Source organism: Electrophorus electricus, chromosome 1, assembly GCF_041902795.1.
Source record: "Electrophorus electricus isolate QZ-2024a chromosome 1, ASM4190279v1, whole genome shotgun sequence".
NCBI classification, from domain to species: domain Eukaryota; kingdom Metazoa; phylum Chordata; class Actinopteri; order Gymnotiformes; family Gymnotidae; genus Electrophorus; species Electrophorus electricus.
Window position 1 is genome coordinate 2,773,138 of NC_137497.1, and position 20,583 is coordinate 2,793,720.

At 41.3% G+C, this 20,583-nt stretch overlaps 1 pseudogene across 1 annotated transcript in view; it reads left to right on the forward strand.

Annotated features, from left to right (window-relative positions):
- LOC113569361 (uncharacterized) overlaps positions 1 to 20,583 on the forward strand; it is a 43,610-nt pseudogene that overhangs the window by 19,577 nt on the left and 3,450 nt on the right. Inside the window, exons 11-15 of the transcript XR_014119419.1 lie at positions 2,126 to 2,299; positions 3,198 to 3,371; positions 5,391 to 5,564; positions 9,187 to 9,360; positions 11,398 to 11,571. The product of XR_014119419.1 is annotated as an uncharacterized LOC113569361 (transcript). The remainder of the gene's footprint in view (positions 1 to 2,125; positions 2,300 to 3,197; positions 3,372 to 5,390; positions 5,565 to 9,186; positions 9,361 to 11,397; positions 11,572 to 20,583) is intronic.

Here is a 20,583-nt window from a genome sequence, read left to right on the forward strand (position 1 = left end):
ATGGGGGTGTGTGACTCAGAATTAAAACTAGTCCTAATGAGTGTTAATGGGGGTATGTGACTCAGAATTAAAACTAGTCCTAATGAGTGTTAATGGGAGGTATGTGACTGTGAATTAAAACTAGTCCTAATGAATGTTAATGGGGGTGTGTGACTCAGAATTAAAACTAGTCCTAATGAGTGTTAATGGGAGGTATGTGACTCAGAATTAAAACTAGTCCTAATGAGTGTTAATGGGAGGTATGTGACTGTGAATTAAAACTAGTCCTAATGAGTGTTAATGGGAGGTGTGTGACTGTGAATTTAAACTAGTCCTAATGAATGTTAATGGGGGTATGTGACTGTGAATTAAAACTAGTCCTAATGAGTGTTAATGGGGGTGTGTGACTCAGAATTAAAACTAGTCTTAATGAGTGTTAATGGGGGTATGTAACTGTGAATTAAAACTAGTCTTAATGAGTGTTAGTGGGAGGTATGTGATTATGAATGTACAGTCAGGGTTATGATTCAGTTAGGTTCACTTTGCTAGGATTACTGACTGCTACTAACTTCAGTTTATCACACCAAACTTTAGCCACTTTACTATTAATATTAAGTGGAGTCTTTAATGAAGCTAATTACACCCACTGTAATTTACCACTACCGAAGTTAAACACAGGAAGTTCTCTCTCTGCTCTTTCTACAATACCTGCCTTACCCCGTGTATGTACGTGGATGACACAGTGTATTGTAGTTAAAGATATAGAGGTCGTAGACATGGAAAGGGAGATCACAAGGTTTCCAGAGAAACCAGATTTAGGTCAGAGGTCCTTCATCAACTGTGCAAACAAATAGCCTGTTTACACCTTAAATTAAAGTGTTTCATTTCCTGATTGTACCAGAATTCACTTTGACTGGATTCTGTTTACACTTTTCACTAAAATGTGTCCTCAGAGTGACCAGATGTGCTTTGATCTTATTTTAATATTTTAAAAGCACACCAGTCCACACATCATTTCTGTTTTGCTTCCTGAAACCTACATGGTAAACAAGATTCCTTGCAGACTATTACCAGTGTATTATACACTCTCAGATATGGGCAGAAACCATCTACAACTGGCAACGAGGTGTCCAGCTGTAGCCCTACAGACAGATCAGACCCCTGAGAGGATCAGCCCTGTGATGGGCAGAAGTGGTTACTAAGAAACGTTCATGAAAAAGCATGTATATCTAAAAACAATTAAGCAGCTGACTTTTGTGTTAATACTACTAAACCACATAAATGGACTTATGAGAATGACCTAACTAGCTGCTGATGTTACCACTAACTGAAACAGGATGTTGTGATTAATGTTGACCATTAGCTAGGTTAGATAATTTACTACTTGGTGAATTGTCAGTTAAGTGATTCAGTCCCATCTGCCTCAGTGCAGGAGAAGCTTTGACTGGCAGCAGATGTAATTTCTGCAGTCAGCCAGCAGATGGGTTTCCACTTGTGTAGTTGTACGCAGATACAGAGACTTTCACTTGTATCAAATGCGATCAACATCCGTCTCTGACCACTTCTGACTGTGGTTTCAATGATCAGATTACAGTGTGTCTTGGTTGTTTATGACTTGCATTTCATGTGGTAGAGTGAAATCTGAATGTGATCTGATCACTAAATTCTGTCCCTATATCTTAGTTATCTCATAATTTTAGCTGTTACTTCATGTTTAATTCCTTGTAAGGAGTCACATCGCTGTTCTAATCTTGTTTGTGTAGTAATACTTTAATGACTTACCCAAGGTTTGTTGATTCATTAATTAATATTACAGCTCTAATTATTGTAAATCCTGAGTCTCTAACACACCTGCTCCAGACTGTTTCAGACATTGATTAGTTCTGTCTAGTTCTAGTTCTCTGTAGCTGTCTTATACTGATTGTATTTATATAACATAAAGTGAATAGCAGGTAATAACAGGTATTAGATATTAATGTTGTAAATGTTCATTAACTGCAAGTCTTTTTATTCAGTATCTGCCACTAGTTTGGTTAGACTGACTTGCTTGTTTTCTTGTTTTCTTTCTCAAGCTGTTCAAACCATTTCTGTGCAGTTTGATGTCTCACACTGTGTTAAATGTGCTTTGTTTCCTCTGTATTTGCAGACTAGGTAACTGTAGTCTGGACACAGATTTGTGTAAAACTGTATGTTCCACTTTGGCATCATCAAACTCCCCCCTGAGAGAACTGAGTATCAATATCAGCACCCTGGAAGATGAAGGAGTGAAGCTGCTTTCTGATGGGCTGAAGAGTTCACACTGTAAACTGGAGACGCTCAGGTGAGACACTGTAAACTGGAGACGCTCAGGTGAGACGCTGTAGACTGGAGATGCTCAGGTGAGACACTGTAAACTGGAAACGCTCAGGAGAGCACATGTATTTTGTCACGGAACGTTCGCCTCCCACAATTCACGGGGTTTGGCCCGCCATGTGACTTGGGAGGATGTTTGTGGCCACGCCTGCACACACCTGCACCTTGTTTTGTCTGTGTATTTAAACCCTTGTTAGTGTGTGCAGTATCGTTGGTCATTGTTAATGTAGCATATTAATGTTAAATATTAGTGTTATGTTTTCCCGTTTATCGTGTCCGTTTTTTGTTAACAGTTTCATGTTCCTTGTTTGTAATACATGTGAGTGCCATTGTGTATGTTTCAATTAAATGTTCGTCCTTGTCGAGGAAGTCTGTGCGTCCTCCTCCACGCCTTATATCCTGAAGTGATGTATTCACAGTAAAACAGTTATACCTTTGTGAAGTGACGTGTTCACAGTAAAACAGTTATATCTTTATGAAGTGACGTGTTCAAAGTAAAACAATTATATCTTTGTGAAGTGACGTGTTCACAGTAAAACAGTTATATCTTTGTGAAGTGATGTATTTAGGTGATCGGGGCTTTTGGATCTTTTTCTTGTGTTCAAGTGAGAAGCACCTCCCCTCCTTCATGAATTAATGTGCTACAGCTGCTCTGACACATTTTACTTTCACCAGATTCTGACAGCTTTTTCATAATTTTTCATAATTTATTTTTATCACTGTATTGTTTAGTCTCCAGATATGTTAATTCATGTAAAAATAGCAATTAATGAATAATTATTGTTAACAGAATGTTGTTTGTTATTTCTGTGAGCCTTGATTTCATGCTGTTTTAATACTGGGCTTTATTTTCTGTGTCTTTGCAGTCTTACAGGCTGTAACCTCACAACAGACAGCAGTAAAAGTCTCTCCTCTGTTCTGACATCAGCCAAGTCCTTCCTGAGAGAACTGCACCTCAGAAATTGTGACTTTCAGGATTCAGGAGTGGAGCAGCTCTCTGCTGCACTGAAGAGTTCACACTGTAAACTGGAGATTCTCAGGTGAGACACTAAACTGGAGAAGACAAGAACAGGGCCGATGCTGCAGCCCCTTTGTTCTGCCCTATGATTAAGTTACTAACCCCTAAACCCCTACCCCTCTGATTAAGTTACTAACCCCTACCCCTCTGATTAAGTTACTAACCCCTACCCCTCTGATTAAGTTACTAACCCCTACCCCTCTGATTAAGTTACTAACCCCTACCCCTCTGATTAAGTTACTAACCCCTAAACCCCTAACCCCTAACCCTCTGATTAAGTTACTAACCCCTACCCCTCTGATTAAGTTACTAACCCCTACCCCTCTGATTAAGTTACTAACCCCTAACCCTCTGATTAAGTTACTAACCCCTAACCCTCTGATTAAGTTACTAACCCCTAACCCTCTGATTAAGTTACTAACCCCTAACCCTCTGATTAAGTTACTAACCCCTAACCCCCTAACCCTCTGATTAAGTTACTAACCCCTAACCCCCTAACCCTCTGATTAAGTTACTAACCCCTAACCCCCTAACCCCTACCCCTCTGATTGTTACTAACCCCTAACCCCTACTCCTCTGATTGTTACTAACCCCTAACCCCTACCCCTCTGATTAAGTTACTAACCCCTAACCCCTACTCCTCTGTGTTACTAACCCCTAACCCCTACCCCTCTGATTAAGTTACTAACCCCTAACCCCCTAACCCCTACCCCTCTGATTTTTAGTAACCCCTAACCCCTACCCCTCTGATTAAGTTACTAACCCCTACCCCTCTGATTAAGTTACTAACCCCTAACCACTTAACCCCTACCCCTCTGATTGTTACTAACCCCTAACCCCTACCCCTCTGATTGTTACTAACCCCTAACCCCTACTCCTCTGATTGTTACTAACCCCTAACCCCTACCCCTCTGATTAAGTTACTAACCCCTAACCCCCTAACCCCTACCCCTCTGATTTTTAGTAACCCCTAACCCCTACCCCTCTGATTAAGTTACTAACCCCTAAACCCCTAACCCCTACCCCTCTGATTAAGTTACTAACCCCTAACCCCTACCCCTCTGATTAAGTTACTAACCCCTACCCCTCTGATTAAGTTACTAACCCCTACCCCTCTGATTAAGTTACTAACCCCTAACCCTCTGATTAAGTTACTAACCCCTAACCCCCTAACCCTCTGATTAAGTTACTAACCCCTAACCCCCTAACCCCTACCCCTCTGATTAAGTTACTAACCCCTAAACCCCTACCCCTCTGATTAAGTTACTAACCCATACCCCTCTGATTAAGTTACTAACCCCTAACCCTCTGATTAAGTTACTAACCCCTAACCCCCTAACCCTCTGATTAAGTTACTAACCCCTAACCCCTACCCCTCTGATTAAGTTACTAACCCCTACCCCTCTGATTACGTTACAAACCCCTAACCCTCTGATTAACTTACTAACCCCTACCCCTCTGATTAAGTTACTAACCCCTAAACCCCTACCCATCTGATTAAGTTACTTCTGAAGTGACGTATTCACAGTACAACAGTTATATCTTTGTGAAGTGACATGTTCACAGTAAAACAGTTACATCCTTATGAAGTGATATATTCACAGTAAAACAGTTATATCTTTATGAAGTGACGTGTTCACAGTAAAATCTTTGTGAAGTGACTTATTCACAGTAAAACAGTTATATCTTTATGAAGTGACGTATTCACAGTAAAACAGTTATCTTTATGAAGTGATGTATTTAGGTGATCGGGGCTTTTGGATCTTTTTCTTGTGTTCAAGTGAGAATCCCCTCCCCTCCTTCATGAATTAATGTGCTACAGCTGCTCTGACACATTTTACTTTCACCAGATTCTGACAGCTTTTTCATAATTTTTCATAATTTATTTTTATCACTGTATTGTTTAGTCTCCAGATATGTTAATTCATGTAAAAATAGCAATTAATGAATAATTATTGTTAACAGAATGTTGTTTGTTATTTCTGTGAGCCTTGATTTCATGCTGTTTTAATACTGGGCTTTATTTTCTGTGTCTTTGCAGTCTTACAGGCTGTAACCTCACAACAGACAGCAGTAAAAGTCTCTCCTCTGTTCTGACATCAGCCAAGTCCTTCCTGAGAGAACTGCACCTCAGAAATTGTGACTTTCAGGATTCAGGAGTGGAGCAGCTCTCTGCTGCACTGAAGAGTTCACACTGTAAACTGGAGATTCTCAGGTGAGACACTAAACTGGAGAAGACAAGAACAGGGCCGATGCTGCAGCCCCTTTGTTCTGCCCTCTGATTAAGTTACTAACCCCTAAACCCCTAACCCCTACCCCTCTGATTAAGTTACTAACCCCTAACTCCTACCCCTCTGATTAAGTTACTAACCCCTACCCCTATGATTAAGTTACTAACCCCTACCCCTCTGATTGATTGTTACTAACCCCTAAACCCCTAACCCCTACCCCTCTGATTAAGTTACTAACCCCTACCCCTCTGATTAAGTTACTAACCCCTAAACCCCTAACCCCTACCCCTCTGATTAAGTTACTAACCCCTAACCCCTACCCCTCTGATTAAGTTACTAACCCCTACCCCTCTGATTAAGTTACTAACCCCTAAACCCCTAACCCCTACCCCTCTGATTAAGTTACTAACCCCTAACCCCTAACCCCTACCCCTCTGATTAAGTTACTAACCCCTACCCCTCTGATTACGTTACTAACCCCTAACTCTCTGATTAAGTTACTAACCCCTACCCCTCTGATTAAGTTACTAACCCCTAAACCCCTACCCCTCTGATTAAGTTACTAACCCCTGAACCCCTACTCCTCTGATTAAGTTACTAACCCCTGAACCCCTACTCCTCTGATTAAGTTACTAACCCCTAACCCCCTAACCCTCTGATTAAGTTACTAACCCCTAACCCCCTAACCCCTACCCATCTGATTGTTACTAACCCCTAACCCCTACTCCTCTGATTGTTACTAACCCCTAACCCCTACTCCTCTGATTGTTACTAACCCCTAACCCTCTGATTAAGTTACTAACCCCAACCCCCTAACCCCTAACCCTCTGATTAAGTTACTAACCCCTAAACCCCTAACCCTCTGATTAAGTTACTAACCCCTAACCCCCTAACCCCTACCCCTCTGATTGTTACTAACCCCTAACCCCTACTCCTCTGATTCAGTTACTAACCCCTAACCCTCTGATTAAGTTAATAACCCCTACCCCTCTGATTAAGTTACTAACCCCTACCCCTCTGATTAAGTTACTAACCCCTACCCCTCTGATTAAGTTACTAACCCCTAACTCCTACCCCTCTGATTAAGTTACTAACCCCTACCCCTATGATTAAGTTACTAACCCCTACCCCTCTGATTGTTACTAACCCCTAAACCCCTAACCCCTACCCCTCTGATTAAGTTACTAACCCCTACCCCTCTGATTAAGTTACTAACCCCTAAACCCCTAACCCCTACCCCTCTGATTAAGTTACTAACCCCTAACCCCCTAACCCCTACCCCTCTGATTGTTACTAACCCCTACTCCTCTGATTAAGTTACTAACCCCTACCCCTCTGATTACGTTACTAACCCCTACCCCTCTGATTAAGTTACTAACCCCTAAACCCCTACTCCTCTGATTAAGTTACTAACCCCTAACCCCTACCCCTCTGATTAAGTTACTAACCCCTACCCCTCTGATTACGTTACTAACCCCTAACCCTCTGATTACGTTACTAACCCCTAACCCCCTAACCCCTACCCCTCTGATTGTTACTAACCCCTAACCCCTACTCCTCTGATTAAGTTACTAACCCCTACCCCTCTGATTACGTTACTAACTCCTAACCCTCTGATTAAGTTACTAACCCCTACCCCTCTGATTAAGTTACTAACCCCTAAACCCCTACCCCTCTGATTAAGTTACTAACCCCTGAACCCCTACTCCTCTGATTAAGTTACTAACCCCTAACCCTCTGATTAAGTTACTAAACCCTAACCCCCTAACCCCTACCCCTCTGATTGTTACTAACCCCTAACCCCTACTCCTCTGATTAAGTTACTAACCCCTACCCCTCTGATTAAGTTACTAACCCCTACCCCTCTGATTAAGTTACTAACCCCTAAATCCCTACCCCTCTGATTAAGTTACTAACCCCTAACCCCCTAACCCTCTGATTAAGTTACTAACCCCTAACCCCCTAACCCCTACCATCTGATTGTTACTAACCCCTAACCCCTACTCCTCTGATTGTTACTAACCCCTAACCCTCTGATTAAGTTACTAACCCCTAACCCCCTAACCCCTACCCCTCTGATTTTTACTAACCCCTAACCCTCTGATTAAGTTACTAACCCCTAACCCCCTAACCCTCTGATTAAGTTACTAACCTCTAACCCCCTAACCCTCTGATTAAGTTACTAACCCCTAACCCCCTAACCCCTACCCCTCTGATTGTTACTAACCCCTACCCCTCTGATTACGTTACTAACCCCTAACCCTCTGATTAAGTTAATAATCAGAGGGGTAGGGGTTAGTAACTTAATCAGAGGGGTAGGGGTTATTAACTTAATCAGAGGGTTAGGGGTTATTAACTTAATCAGAGGGTTAGGGGTTCAGGGGTTAGTAACTTAATCAGAGGGGTAGGGGTTTAGGGGTTAGTAACTTAATCAGAGGGGTAGGGGTTAGTAACTTAATCAGAGGGGTAGGGGTTAAGTTACTAACCCCTACCCCTCTGATTAAGTTAATAACCCCTACCCCTCTGATTAAGTTACTAACCCCTACCCCTCTGATTAAGTTACTAACCCCTAAACCCCTACCCCTCTGATTAAGTTACTAACCCCTACCCCTCTGATTAAGTTACTAACCCCTAAACCCCTACCCCTCTGATTAAGTTACTAACCCCTGAACCCCTAACCCTCTGATTAAGTTAATAACCCCTACCCCTCTGATTAAGTTACTAACCCCTACCCCTCTGATTATTAACTTAATCAGAGGGTTAGGGGTTAGTAACGTAATCAGAGGGGTAGGGGTTAGTAACTTAATCAGAGGAGTAGGGGTTAGTAACAATCAGAGGGGTAGGGGTTAGGGGGTTAGGGGTTAGTAACAATCAGAGGAGTAGGGGTTAGGGGATAGTAACAATCAGATGGTAGGGGTTAGGGGGTTAGGGGTTAGTAACGTAATCAGAGGGTTAGGGGGTTAGGGGTTAGTAACTTAATCAGAGGGGTAGGGATTTAGGGGTTAGTAACTTAATCAGAGGGGTAGGGGTTAGTAACTTAATCAGAGGGGTAGGGGTTAGTAACTTAATCAGAGGGGTAGGGGTTAGGGGTTAGTAACTTAATCAGAGGGTTAGGGGTTCAGGGGTTAGTAACTTAATCAGAGGGGTAGGGGTTAAGTTACTAACCCCTACCCCTCTGATTAAGTTACTAACCCCTACCCCTCTGATTAAGTTACTAACCCCTACCCCTCTGATTAAGTTACTAACCCCTAAACCCCTACCCCTCTGATTAAGTTAATAACCCCTACCCCTCTGAATAAGCCATTAAAAAAGATTGACTCTAACTAATCCCTAAACCCCTACCTCTGATTGTTACTAACCACTAACCCCTACTCCTTTGATTGTGTTGGTAAAAAAGATTATTGACTCTAACCAGTATTATGAAAATGTTTTTAAGATCAACACAATGTACAGCAGGAATGCAATAATTGCACAGCAAACTACACTCATTTCATCTTCTTTAAAAACCCACATAACTTTAGTTTTTCAGGCATCATGATCTAAATGCATTTTGGTCTTAATGCATTCAAAGATTCCTCACTGAATGTAAAATCTTTGTCATTGCAGACTGCCATTGTGTAATCTTGGAGAGCAGACATGTGAAATTTTGGGTGCAGCTCTTCAACTCACAAACAACCGCCTGAGAGAAATCGACCTGTCTAACAATGATCTGCAGGATTCAGGTGTGAAGTGGCTCTCTGCAGGACTGAAGAGTTCACACTGTAAACTGGAGATTCTCAGGTGAACTTTCTGTGAATTCATTGTTGAAATGCAAAGTTTATGCTGTGATCTTCTGTGATGCATATTTTTAAAAGTCCAAATATAGATGTACCAGTCTTTTATATAAGATTTCAGAAAAAGGGCTTAGTTGAAGAAAATCTAGTTTAGTTAAACAAATTATTTAGGGCAGAGGTATTATTTGTTTATTTTATTCATATCTGACATATGCTACAGGTAGAGTTTGTGATAATACCTCAGAAGAATAGATTTTATCTAATTGCCACAAGTCATCAATGTTTACATCATTCTACATTGGAGAAGGAGGGTAGATCAATCTTTCATTGCACTGTACAAATGGGATGATGTCCACAGTTTAAGTTTGTGCTGTAAGAGCCTCTTTATATTGTTAACAACAAATATATTCCCAGATCAACACAGCGTTTATAAACATCTAAAGACAGCAGTACAATTACTAATGGACCTTAAGGGTTTGGGGACGGTGTAGTGAGCTGTACAATTACTAATGGACCTTAAGGGTTTGGGGACGGTGTAGTGAGCTGTACAATTACTAATGGACCTTAAGGGTTTGGGGACGGTGTAGTGAGCTGTACAATTACTAATGGACCTTAAGGGTTTGGGGACGGTGTAGTGAGCTGTACAATTACTAATGGACCTTAAGGGTTTGGGGACGGTGTAGTGAGCTGTACAAATACTAATGGACCTTAAGGGTTTGGGGACGGTGTAGTGAGCTGTACAAATACTAATGGACCTTAAGGGTTTGGGGACGGTGTAGTGAGCTGTACAAATACTAATGGACCTTAAGGGTTTGGGGACGGTGTAGTGAGCTGTACAAATACTAATGGACCTTAAGGGTTTGGGGACGGTGTAGTGAGCTGTACAAATACTAATGGACCTTAAGGGTTTGGGGACGGTGTAGTGAGCTGTACAAATACTAATGGACCTTAAGGGTTTGGGGACGGTGTAGTGAGCTGTACAAATACTAATGGACCTTAAGGTTTGGGGAAAGTGTAGTGAGCTGTACAAATACTAATGGTTCTTAAGGTTTGGGGAAAGTGTAGTGAGCTGTACAAATACTAATGGACCTTAAGGGTTTGGGGACAGTGTAGTGAGCTGTACAAATACTAATGGATCTTAAGGGTTTGGGGACAGTGTAGTGAGCTGTACAAATACTAATGGACCTTAAGGGTTTGGGGACAGTGTAGTGAGCTGTACAAATACTAATGGATCTTAAGGGTTTGGGGACAGTGTAGTGAGCTGTACAAATACTAATGGTTCTTAAGGTTTGGGGACAGTGTAGTGAGCTGTACAAATACTAATGGATCTTAAGGGTTTGGGGAAAGTGTAGTGAGCTGTACAAATACTAATGGTTCTTAAGGTTTGGGGAAAGTGTAGTGAGCTGTCATTTTACAAAGTGGTATGTGAGATACACGATGAAACTGAAGATTACAGTACTAGTCTTTTTTCAACATGTAAGTAACCTCTGAATAGCAGGAACAAGCTTAGGAGGTTCACCATTTACAGAAACCTGCTGGGTTATTCCACGTTAACCAGTGACTGAAAACTCAGTTAAAAACAGTGACTAACTCATAAGAAACAAGACTGGAGAATCAGGGCAGTGGGGACCAAAGAGCAAAGTGGGAAAGTTTATATCACATCAAAAGCCATTTTCTTAATGCTTTAAGGGTAGAGTTGACTGCAGTTCTCCTTTCTAATTATAAATTAAAATAATATAAATATAACAAATAGCGATGTTGAAAATGAACCATAAAGTACAAAACATTCTTTAGACTTTCATCTGTTACTATGGAAACAAAAATACTACCAATGATTATTACAAATTTTTAATAACATTGGGAATAATTACATCAAGAAGACAATAGGCATGTGTTATCATAAAAAAGTTAAGAATATTTAAAAAATGTTAAAAACTTCCAGATAAAAAGGTTACTGTGTCATGGTTTGTAATCCCTAATTTTTCTTTACAGTAAAGTCTGCTACGTGCAAACACATTTTCCTCTTTCTCCCTCCTTTCTGCAGACTGTCTGGTTGTTTGGTCACAGAGGAAGGTTGTTCTTCTCTGGCTTCAGCTCTGAGCTCAAACCCCTCCCACCTCAAAGAACTGGATCTGACCTACAACCACCCAGGAGAGTCAGGAGTGAAGCTGCTCTCTGCTAGACTGGAGGATCCCCACTGCAGACTGGACACTCTCAGGTATGTAGAAATCCCCTGTCCTTGAACTGATCTGATACTCAACTGTGTTCTCAAATACAACCTGCTCTCATAAACAGTGAAGCAGGAACATTAGTGGATAGTGTGTGTGTGTGTGTGTGTGTGTGTGTGGGTGAGAGAGAGAGAGAGAGAGAGAGAGAGAGAGAGAGAGAACTATTATCTGTGTGAGAGAGAGACAGAAATTTAATCTGTGTGAGAAAGAGAGACAGAACTATTATGTGTGAGAGAGAGAGAGAGAGACAGAAATATTCTGTGAGAGACAGAGAGAGAGACAGAACTATTATCTGTGTGTGAGAGAGAGAGAGAAATTTAATCTGTGTGAGAGGAATATTGTGTGAGAGAGAGAGAGAGACAGAACTATTATCGGTGTGCGAGAGAGTGACAGATCTATTCTGTGTTACAGAGAGCGAGAGAGAGAGAGAGAGAGAGAGAGAGAGAGACAGAACTATTATCTGTGTGAGAGAGAGAGAGAGACAGAACTATTATCTGTGTGAGAGAGAGAGAGAGAGACAGAACTATTATGTGTGAGAGAGAGAGAGAGAGAGACAGAACTATTATCTGTGTGAGAGAGAGAGACAGAACTATTATCTGTGTGAGAGAGAGAGAGACAGAACTATTATCTGTGTGCGAGAGAGAGAGAGACAGAACTATTATCTGTGTGCAAGAGAGAGAAAGACAGAACTATTATCTGTGAGAGAGAGAGAGAGACAGAACTATTATCTGTGTGAGAGAGAGATAGAGAGACAGAACTATTATCTGTGTGAGAGAGAGATAGAGAGAGAACTATTATCTGTGTGAGAGAGAGAGACAGAACTATTATCTGTGTGAGAGAGAGACAGAACTATTATCTGTGTGAGAGAGAGAGATAGAACTATTATCTGTGTGAGAGAGAGAGAGACAGAACTATTATCTGTGTGAGAGAGAGAGAGACAGAACTATTATCTGTGTGAGAGAGAGAGAGACAGAACTATTATCTGTGTGAGAGAGAGAGAGACAGAACTATTATCTGTGTGTGAGAGAGAGAGAGAACTATTATCTGTGTGAGAGAGAGAGAGAGAGAACTATTATCATGTGAGAGAGAGAGAGAGAGACAGAACTATTATCTGTGTGAGAGAGAGAGAGACAGAACTATTATCTGTGTGAGAGAGAGAGAGACAGAACTATTATCTGTGTGAGAGAGAGAGAGAGACAGAACTATTATCTGTGTGAGAGAGAGAGAGACAGAACTATTATCTGTGTGAGAGAGAGAGAGACAGAACTATTATCTGTGTGTGAGAGAGAGAGAGAACTATTATCTGTGTGAGAGAGAGAGAGAGAGAACTATTATCGTGTGAGAGAGAGAGAGAGAGACAGAACTATTATCTGTGTGAGAGAGAGAGAGAGAGACAGAACTATTATCTGTGTGAGAGAGAGAGAGACAGAACTATTATCTGTGTGAGAGAGAGAGACAGAACTATTATCTGTGAGAGAGAGAGAGAGAGACAGAACTATTATCTGTGTGAGAGAGAGAGAGACAACTATTATCTGTGTGCGAGAGAGAGAGAGAGAGAGACAACTATTATCTGTGTGAGAGAGAGAGAGAGAGAGACAGAACTATTATCTGTGTGAGAGAGAGAGAGAGAGACAGAACTATTATCTGTGTGAGAGAGAGAGAGACAGAACTATTATCTGTGTGAGAGAGAGAGAGAGACAACTTATCTGTGTGAGAGAGGAAGAATTATTATCTGTGTGAGAGGGAGAGAGAGAGAGAGAGAGACAGAACTATTATGTGTGAGAGAGAGAGAGACAGAACTATTATCTGTGAGAGAGAGAGAGAGAGAGAGAGAGAGAGAAAGACAACTATTATCTGTGAGAGAGAGGGAGAGAGAGAACTATTATCTGTGTGAGAGGGAGAGAGAGAAAGAGAGTGACAGAACTATTATCTGTGTGAGAGAGAGAGAGAGAGAGAGAGAGAGACAGAACTATTATCTGTGTGAGAGGGAGAGAGAGAGAGACAGAACTATTATCTGTGTGAGAGGGAGAGAGAGAGAGAGAGAGAGAGAGACAGAACTATTATCTGTGTGAGAGGGAGAGAGACAGAACTATTATCTGTGTGAGAGAGAGAGAGACAGAACTATTATCTGTGTGAGAGAGAGAGAGAGACAGAACTATTATCTGTATGACAGAGAGAGAGACAGAACTATTATCTGTGTGAGAGAGAGAGAGACAGAACTATTATCTGTGTGAGAGAGAGAGAGAGACAGAACTATTATCTGTGTGAGAGAGAGAGAGAGACAACTATTATCTGTGTGAGAGAGAGAGACAGAACTATTATCTGTGTGAGAGGGAGAGAGAGAGAGAGAGAGAGAGACAGAACTATTATCTGTGTGAGAGAGAGAGAGAGAGAGAGAGAGAGACAGAACTATTATCTGTATGACAGAGAGAGAGACAGAACTATTATCTGTGAGAGAGAGAGAGACAGAACTATTATCTGTGTGAGAGAGAGAGAGAGACAGAACTATTATCTGTGTGAGAGAGAGACAGAACTATTATCTGTGTGAGAGAGAGAGAGAACTATTATCTATGTGAGAGAGAGAGAGAGAGAGAGACAGAACTATTATCTGTGTGAGAGAGAGACAGAACTATTATCTGTGTGAGAGAGAGAGAGAGAGAGACAGAACTATTATCTGTGTGAGAGAGAGACAGAACTATTATCTGTGAGAGAGAGAGAGAGAGAGAACTATTATCTATGTGAGAGAGAGAGAGAGAGAGAGAGAGACAGAACTATTATCTGTGTGTGAGAGAGAGAGAGACAGAACTATTATCTGTGTGAGAGAGAGAGAGACAGAACTATTATCTATGTGAGAGAGAGAGAGAGAGAGAGACAGAACTATTATCTGTGTGTGAGAGAGAGAGAGACAGAACTATTATCTGTGTGAGAGAGAGAGAGACAGAACTATTATCTGTGTGAGAGAGAGAGAGAGACAGAACTATTATCTGTGTGAGAGAGAGAGAGACAGAACTATTATCTGTGAGAGAGAGAGAGAGAGAGAGAGACAGAACTATTATCTGTGTGAGAGAGAGAGACAGAACTATTATCTGTGTGAGAGAGAGAGACAGAACTATTATCTGTGTGTGTGAGAGAGAGAGAGAGAGAACTATTATCTGTGTGAAAGAGAGAGAGAGAACTATTATCTGTGTGAAAGAGGGAGAGAGACAGAACTATTATCTGTGTGAAAGAGAGGGAGAGAGACAGAACTATTATCTGTGTGTGAGAGAGAGAGAGAGACAGAACTGTTATCTGTGAGTGAGAGAGAGAGAGAGACAGAACTGTTATCTGTGAGAGAGAGAGAGACAGAACTGTTATCTGTGAGAGAGAGAGAGAGACAGAACTGTTATCTGTGTGAGAGAGAGAGACAGAACTATTATCTGTGTGAGAGAGAGAGACAGAACTATTATCTGTGTGTGAGAGAGAGAGAGACAGACAACTATTATCTGTGTGTGAGAGAGAGAGACAGACAACTATTATCTGTGTGTGAGAGAGAGAGACAGAACTATTATCTGTGTGAGAGAGAGAGACAGACAACTATTATCTGTGTGTGAGAGAGAGAGACAGAACTATTATCTATGTGAGAGAGAGAGAGAGAGAGAGAGAGAGAGAGAGACAGACAGAACTATTATCTGTGAGACGGAGAGAGAGAGAGAGACAGAACTATTATCTGTGAGAGAGAGAGAGAGAGAGAGAGACAGAGAGAGACAGAACTATTATCTGTGTGAGAGAGAGAGAGAGAGAGACAGAACTATTATCTGTGTGAGAGAGAGAGACAGAACTATTATCTGTGTGAGAGAGAGAGACAGAACTATTATCTGTGAGAGAGAGAGAGAGAGAGAGAGAGAGAGAGACAGAACTATTATCTGTGAGAGAGAGAGAGGGAGACAGAACTATTATCTGTGTGTGAGAGAGAGAGAGACAGAACTATTATGTGTGAGAGAGAGAGAGAGAGAGAGGGAGAGAGACAGAACTATTATCTGTGTGAGAGAGAGAGAGACAGAACTATTATCTGTGTGAGAGAGAGAGAGACAGAACTATTATCTGTGTGAGAGAGAGAGAGAGTGACAGAACTATTATCTGTGTGAGAGAGAGAGAGAGAGTGACAGAACTATTATCTGTGTGAGAGAGAGAGAGAGAGTGACAGAACTATTATCTGTGTGAGAGAGAGAGAGAGAGAGACAGAACTATTATCTGTGAGAGAGAGAGAGAGACAGAACTATTATCTGTGTGTGAGAGAGAGAGAGAGAACTATTATCTGTGAGAGAGAGAGAGACAGAACTATTATCTGTGTGAGAGAGAGAGAGAGACAGAACTATTATCTGTGTGAGAGAGAGAGAGACAGAACTATTATCTGTGTGTGAGAGAGAGAGAGACAGAACTATTATCTGTGAGAGAGAGAGAGACAGAACTATTATCTGTGTGAGAGAGAGCGAGAGAGACAGAACTATTATCTGTGTGAGAGAGAGAGAGACAGAACTATTATCTTTGTGAGAGAGAGAGAGAGACAGAAGTATTATCTGTGTGAGAGAGAGAGAGAGACAGAACTATTATCTGTGTGAGAGAGAGAGAGACAGAACTATTATCTGTGTGAGAGAGAGAGAGACAGAACTATTATCTGTGAGAGAGAGAGAGAGAGAACTATTATTTGTGTGAGAGAGAGAGAGAGAGAACTATTATCTGTGAGAGAGAGAGAGAGAGAGAGAGAGACAGAACTATTATCTGTATGACAGAGAGAGAGACAGAACTATTATCTGTGTGAGAGAGAGAGAGACAGAACTATTATCTGTGTGAGAGAGAGAGAGAGAGAGAGACAGAACTATTATCTGTGTGAGAGAGAGCGAGAGAGACAGAACTATTATCTGTGTGAGAGAGAGACAGACAGAACTATTATCTGTGAGAGGGAGAGAGAGAGACAGAACTATTATGTGTGAGAGAGAGAGAGAGACAGAACTATTATCTTTGAGAGAGAGAGAGAGACAGAACTATTATCTGTGTGAGAGAGAGAGAGACAGAACTATTATCTGTGTGAGAGAGAGAGAGACAGAACTATTATCTGTGTGAGAGAGAGAGAGAGAGACAGAACTATTATCTGTGTGTGAGAGAGAGAGAGACAGAACTATTATCTGTGAGAGAGAGAGAGACAGAACTATTATCTGTGTGAGAGAGAGCGAGAGAGACAGAACTATTATCTGTGTGAGAGAGAGAGAGACAGAACTATTATCTTTGTGTGAGAGAGAGAGAGACAGAACTATTATCTTTGTGAGAGAGAGAGAGAGACAGAAGTATTATCTGTGTGAGAGAGAGAGAGAGACAGAACTATTATCTGTGTGAGAGAGAGAGAGACAGAACTATTATCTGTGTGAGAGAGAGAGAGACAGAACTATTATCTGTGAGAGAGAGAGAGAGAACTATTATTTGTGTGAGAGAGAGAGAGAGAGAACTATTATCTGTGAGAGAGAGAGAGAGAGAGAGAGAGAGAGAGAGACAGAACTATTATATGTATGACAGAGAGAGAGACAGAACTATTATCTGTGTGAGAGAGAGACAGAACTATTATCTGTGTGAGAGAGAGAGAGAGAGAGACAGAACTATTATCTGTGTGAGAGAGAGCGAGAGAGACAGAACTATTATCTGTGTGAGAGAGAGACAGACAGAACTATTATCTGTGAGAGGGAGAGAGAGAGACACAACTATTATGTGTGAGAGAGAGAGAGAGACAGAACTATTATCTGTGTGAGAGAGAGAGAGAGACAGAACTATTATCTTTGTGAGAGAGAGAGAGAGACAGAACTATTATCTGTGTGAGAGAGAGAGAGACAGAACTATTATCTGTGTGAGAGAGAGAGAGACAGAACTATTATCTGTGTGAGAGAGAGAGAGAGTGACAGAACTATTATCTGTGTGAGAGAGAGAGAGAGAGAGACAGAACTATTATCTGTGAGAGAGAGAGAGAGAGACAGAACTATTATCTGTGTGTGAGAGAGAGAGAGAGAACTATTATCTGTGAGAGAGAGAGAGACAGAACTATTATCTGTGTGAGAGGGAGAGAGAGAGAGAGAGAGTGACAGAACTATTATCTGTGTGAGAGAGAGAGACAGAACTATTATCTGTGTGAGAGAGAGAGAGAGACAGAACTATTATCTGTGTGAGAGAGAGAGAGACAGAACTATTATCTGTGTGTGAGAGAGAGAGAGACAGAACTATTATCTGTGAGAGAGAGAGAGACAGAACTATTATCTGTGAGAGAGAGAGAGAGAGAGAGAGAGACAGAACTATTATCTGTGAGAGAGAGAGAGACAGAACTATTATCTGTGAGAGAGAGAGAGAGACAGAACTATTATCTTTGTGAGAGGGAGAGAGAGAGAGAGAGAGAGTGACAGAACTATTATCTGTGTGAGAGAGAGAGAGAGAGAGAGAGAGAACTATTATCTGTGTGAGAGGGAGAGAGAGAGAGAGAGAGAGAGAGAGATAGAACTATTATCTGTGTGAGAGAGAGAGAGACAGAACTATTATCTGTGAGAGAGAGAGAGACAGAACTATTATCTGTGTGAGAGAGAGAGAGAGACAGAACTATTATCTGTGTGAGAGAGAGACAGAACTATTATCTGTGTGAGAGAGAGACAGAACTATTATCTGTGTGAGAGAGAGAGAGAGACAGAACTATTATCTGTGTGAGAGAGAGAGAGAGACAGAACTATTATCTATGTGAGAGAGAGAGAGAGAGAGAGAGAGAGAGAGAGAGAGAGACAGAACTATTATCTGTGTGTGAGAGAGAGAGAGACAGAACTATTATCTGTGTGAGAGAGAGAGAGACAGAACTATTATCTTTGTGAGAGAGAGAGAGAGACAGAACTATTATCTTTGTGAGAGAGAGAGAGAGACAGAACTATTATCTGTGTGAGAGAGAGAGAGAGACAGAACTATTATCTGTGTGAGAGAGAGAGAGACAGAACTATTATCTGTGTGAGAGAGAGAGAGACAGAACTATTATCTGTGAGAGAGAGAGAGAGAGAGAGACAGAACTATTATCTGTGTGAGAGAGAGAGAGACAGAACTATTATCTGTGAGAGAGAGAGAGAGAGAGAGACAGAACTATTATCTGTGTGAGAGAGAGAGACAGAACTATTATCTGTGTGAGAGAGAGAGAGACAGAACTATTATCTGTGTGAGAGAGAGAGACAGAACTATTATCTGTGTGAGAGAGAGAGAGAGAGAGACAGAACTATTATCTGTGTGAGAGAGAGAGACAGAACTATTATCTGTGTGAGAGGGAGAGAGAGAAAGAGAGTGACAGAACTGTTATCTGTGTGAGAGAGAGAGAGAGAGAGAGAGAGAGAGAGACAGAACTATTATCTGTGTGAGAGGGAGAGAGAGAGAGACAGAACTATTATCTGTGTGAGAGGGAGAGAGAGAGAGAGAGAGAGAGAGACAGAACTATTATCTGTGTGAGAGGGAGAGAGAGAGAGAGAGAGAGAGAGACAGAACTATTATCTGTATGACAGAGAGAGAGACAGAACTATTATCTGTGTGAGAGAGAGAGAGACAGAACTATTATCTGTGTGAGAGAGAGAGACAGAACTATTATCTGTGTGAGAGAGAGAGAGAGACAACTATTATCTGTGTGAGAGAGAGAGACAGAACTATTATCTGTGTGAGAGGGAGAGAGAAAGAGAGAGTGACAGAATTATTATCTGTGTGAGAGAGAGAGAGAGAGAGAGACAGAACTATTATCTGTGTGAGAGAGAGAGAGACAGAACTATTATCTGTGTGAGAGAGAGAGAGACAGAACTATTATCTGTGTGAGAGAGAGAGAGACAGAACTATTATCTGTGTGAGAGAGAGAGAGAGACAACTATTATCTGTGTGAGAGAGAGAGACAGAACTATTATCTGTGTGAGAGGGAGAGAGAGAAAGAGAGAGTGACAGAACTATTATCTGTGTGAGAGAGAGAGAGAGAGAGAGAGACAGAACTATTATCTGTGTGAGAGGGAGAGAGAGAGAGAGAGAGAGAGAGAGACAGAACTATTATCTGTATGACAGAGAGAGAGACAGAACTATTATCTGTGAGAGAGAGAGAGACAGAACTATTATCTGTGTGAGAGAGAGAGAGAGACAGAACTATTATCTGTGAGAGAGAGACAGAACTATTATCTGTGTGAGAGAGAGACAGAACTATTATCTGTGTGAGAGAGAGAGAGAGACAGAACTATTATCTATGTGAGAGAGAGAGAGAGAGAGAGAGAGAGAGAGACAGAACTATTATCTGTGTGTGAGAGAGAGAGAGACAGAACTATTATCTGTGAGAGAAAGAGAGACAGAACTATTATCTGTGTGAGAGAGAGAGACAGAACTATTATCTTTGTGAGAGAGAGAGAGAGACAGAACTATTATCTTTGTGAGAGAGAGAGAGAGACAGAACTATTATCTTTGTGAGAGAGAGAGAGAGACAGAACTATTATCTGTGTGAGAGAGAGAGAGACAGAACTATTATCTGTGTGAGAGAGAGAGAGACAGAACTATTATCTGTGAGAGAGAGAGAGAGAGAGAGAGACAGAACTATTATCTGTGTGAGAGAGAGACAGACAGAACTATTATCTGTGAGAGGGAGAGAGAGAGACAGAACTATTATCTGTGTGAGAGAGAGACAGAACTATTATCTGTGTGAGAGGGAGAGAGAGAGAGAGAGAGAGAGAGAGAGACAGAACTATTATCTGTTTGAGAGATAGAGAGAGACAGAACTATTATCTGTTTGAGAGATAGAGAGAGACAGAACTATTATCTGTGAGAGAGAGAGAGAGAGACAGAACTATTATCTGTGTGAGAGAGAGAGAGAGACAGAACTATTATCTGTGTGTGTGAGAGAGAGAGAGAGAGAGACAGAACTATTATCTGTGTGAGAGGGAGAGAGAGAGAGAGTGACAGAACTATTATCTGTGTGAGAGAGAGAGAGAGAGACAGAACTA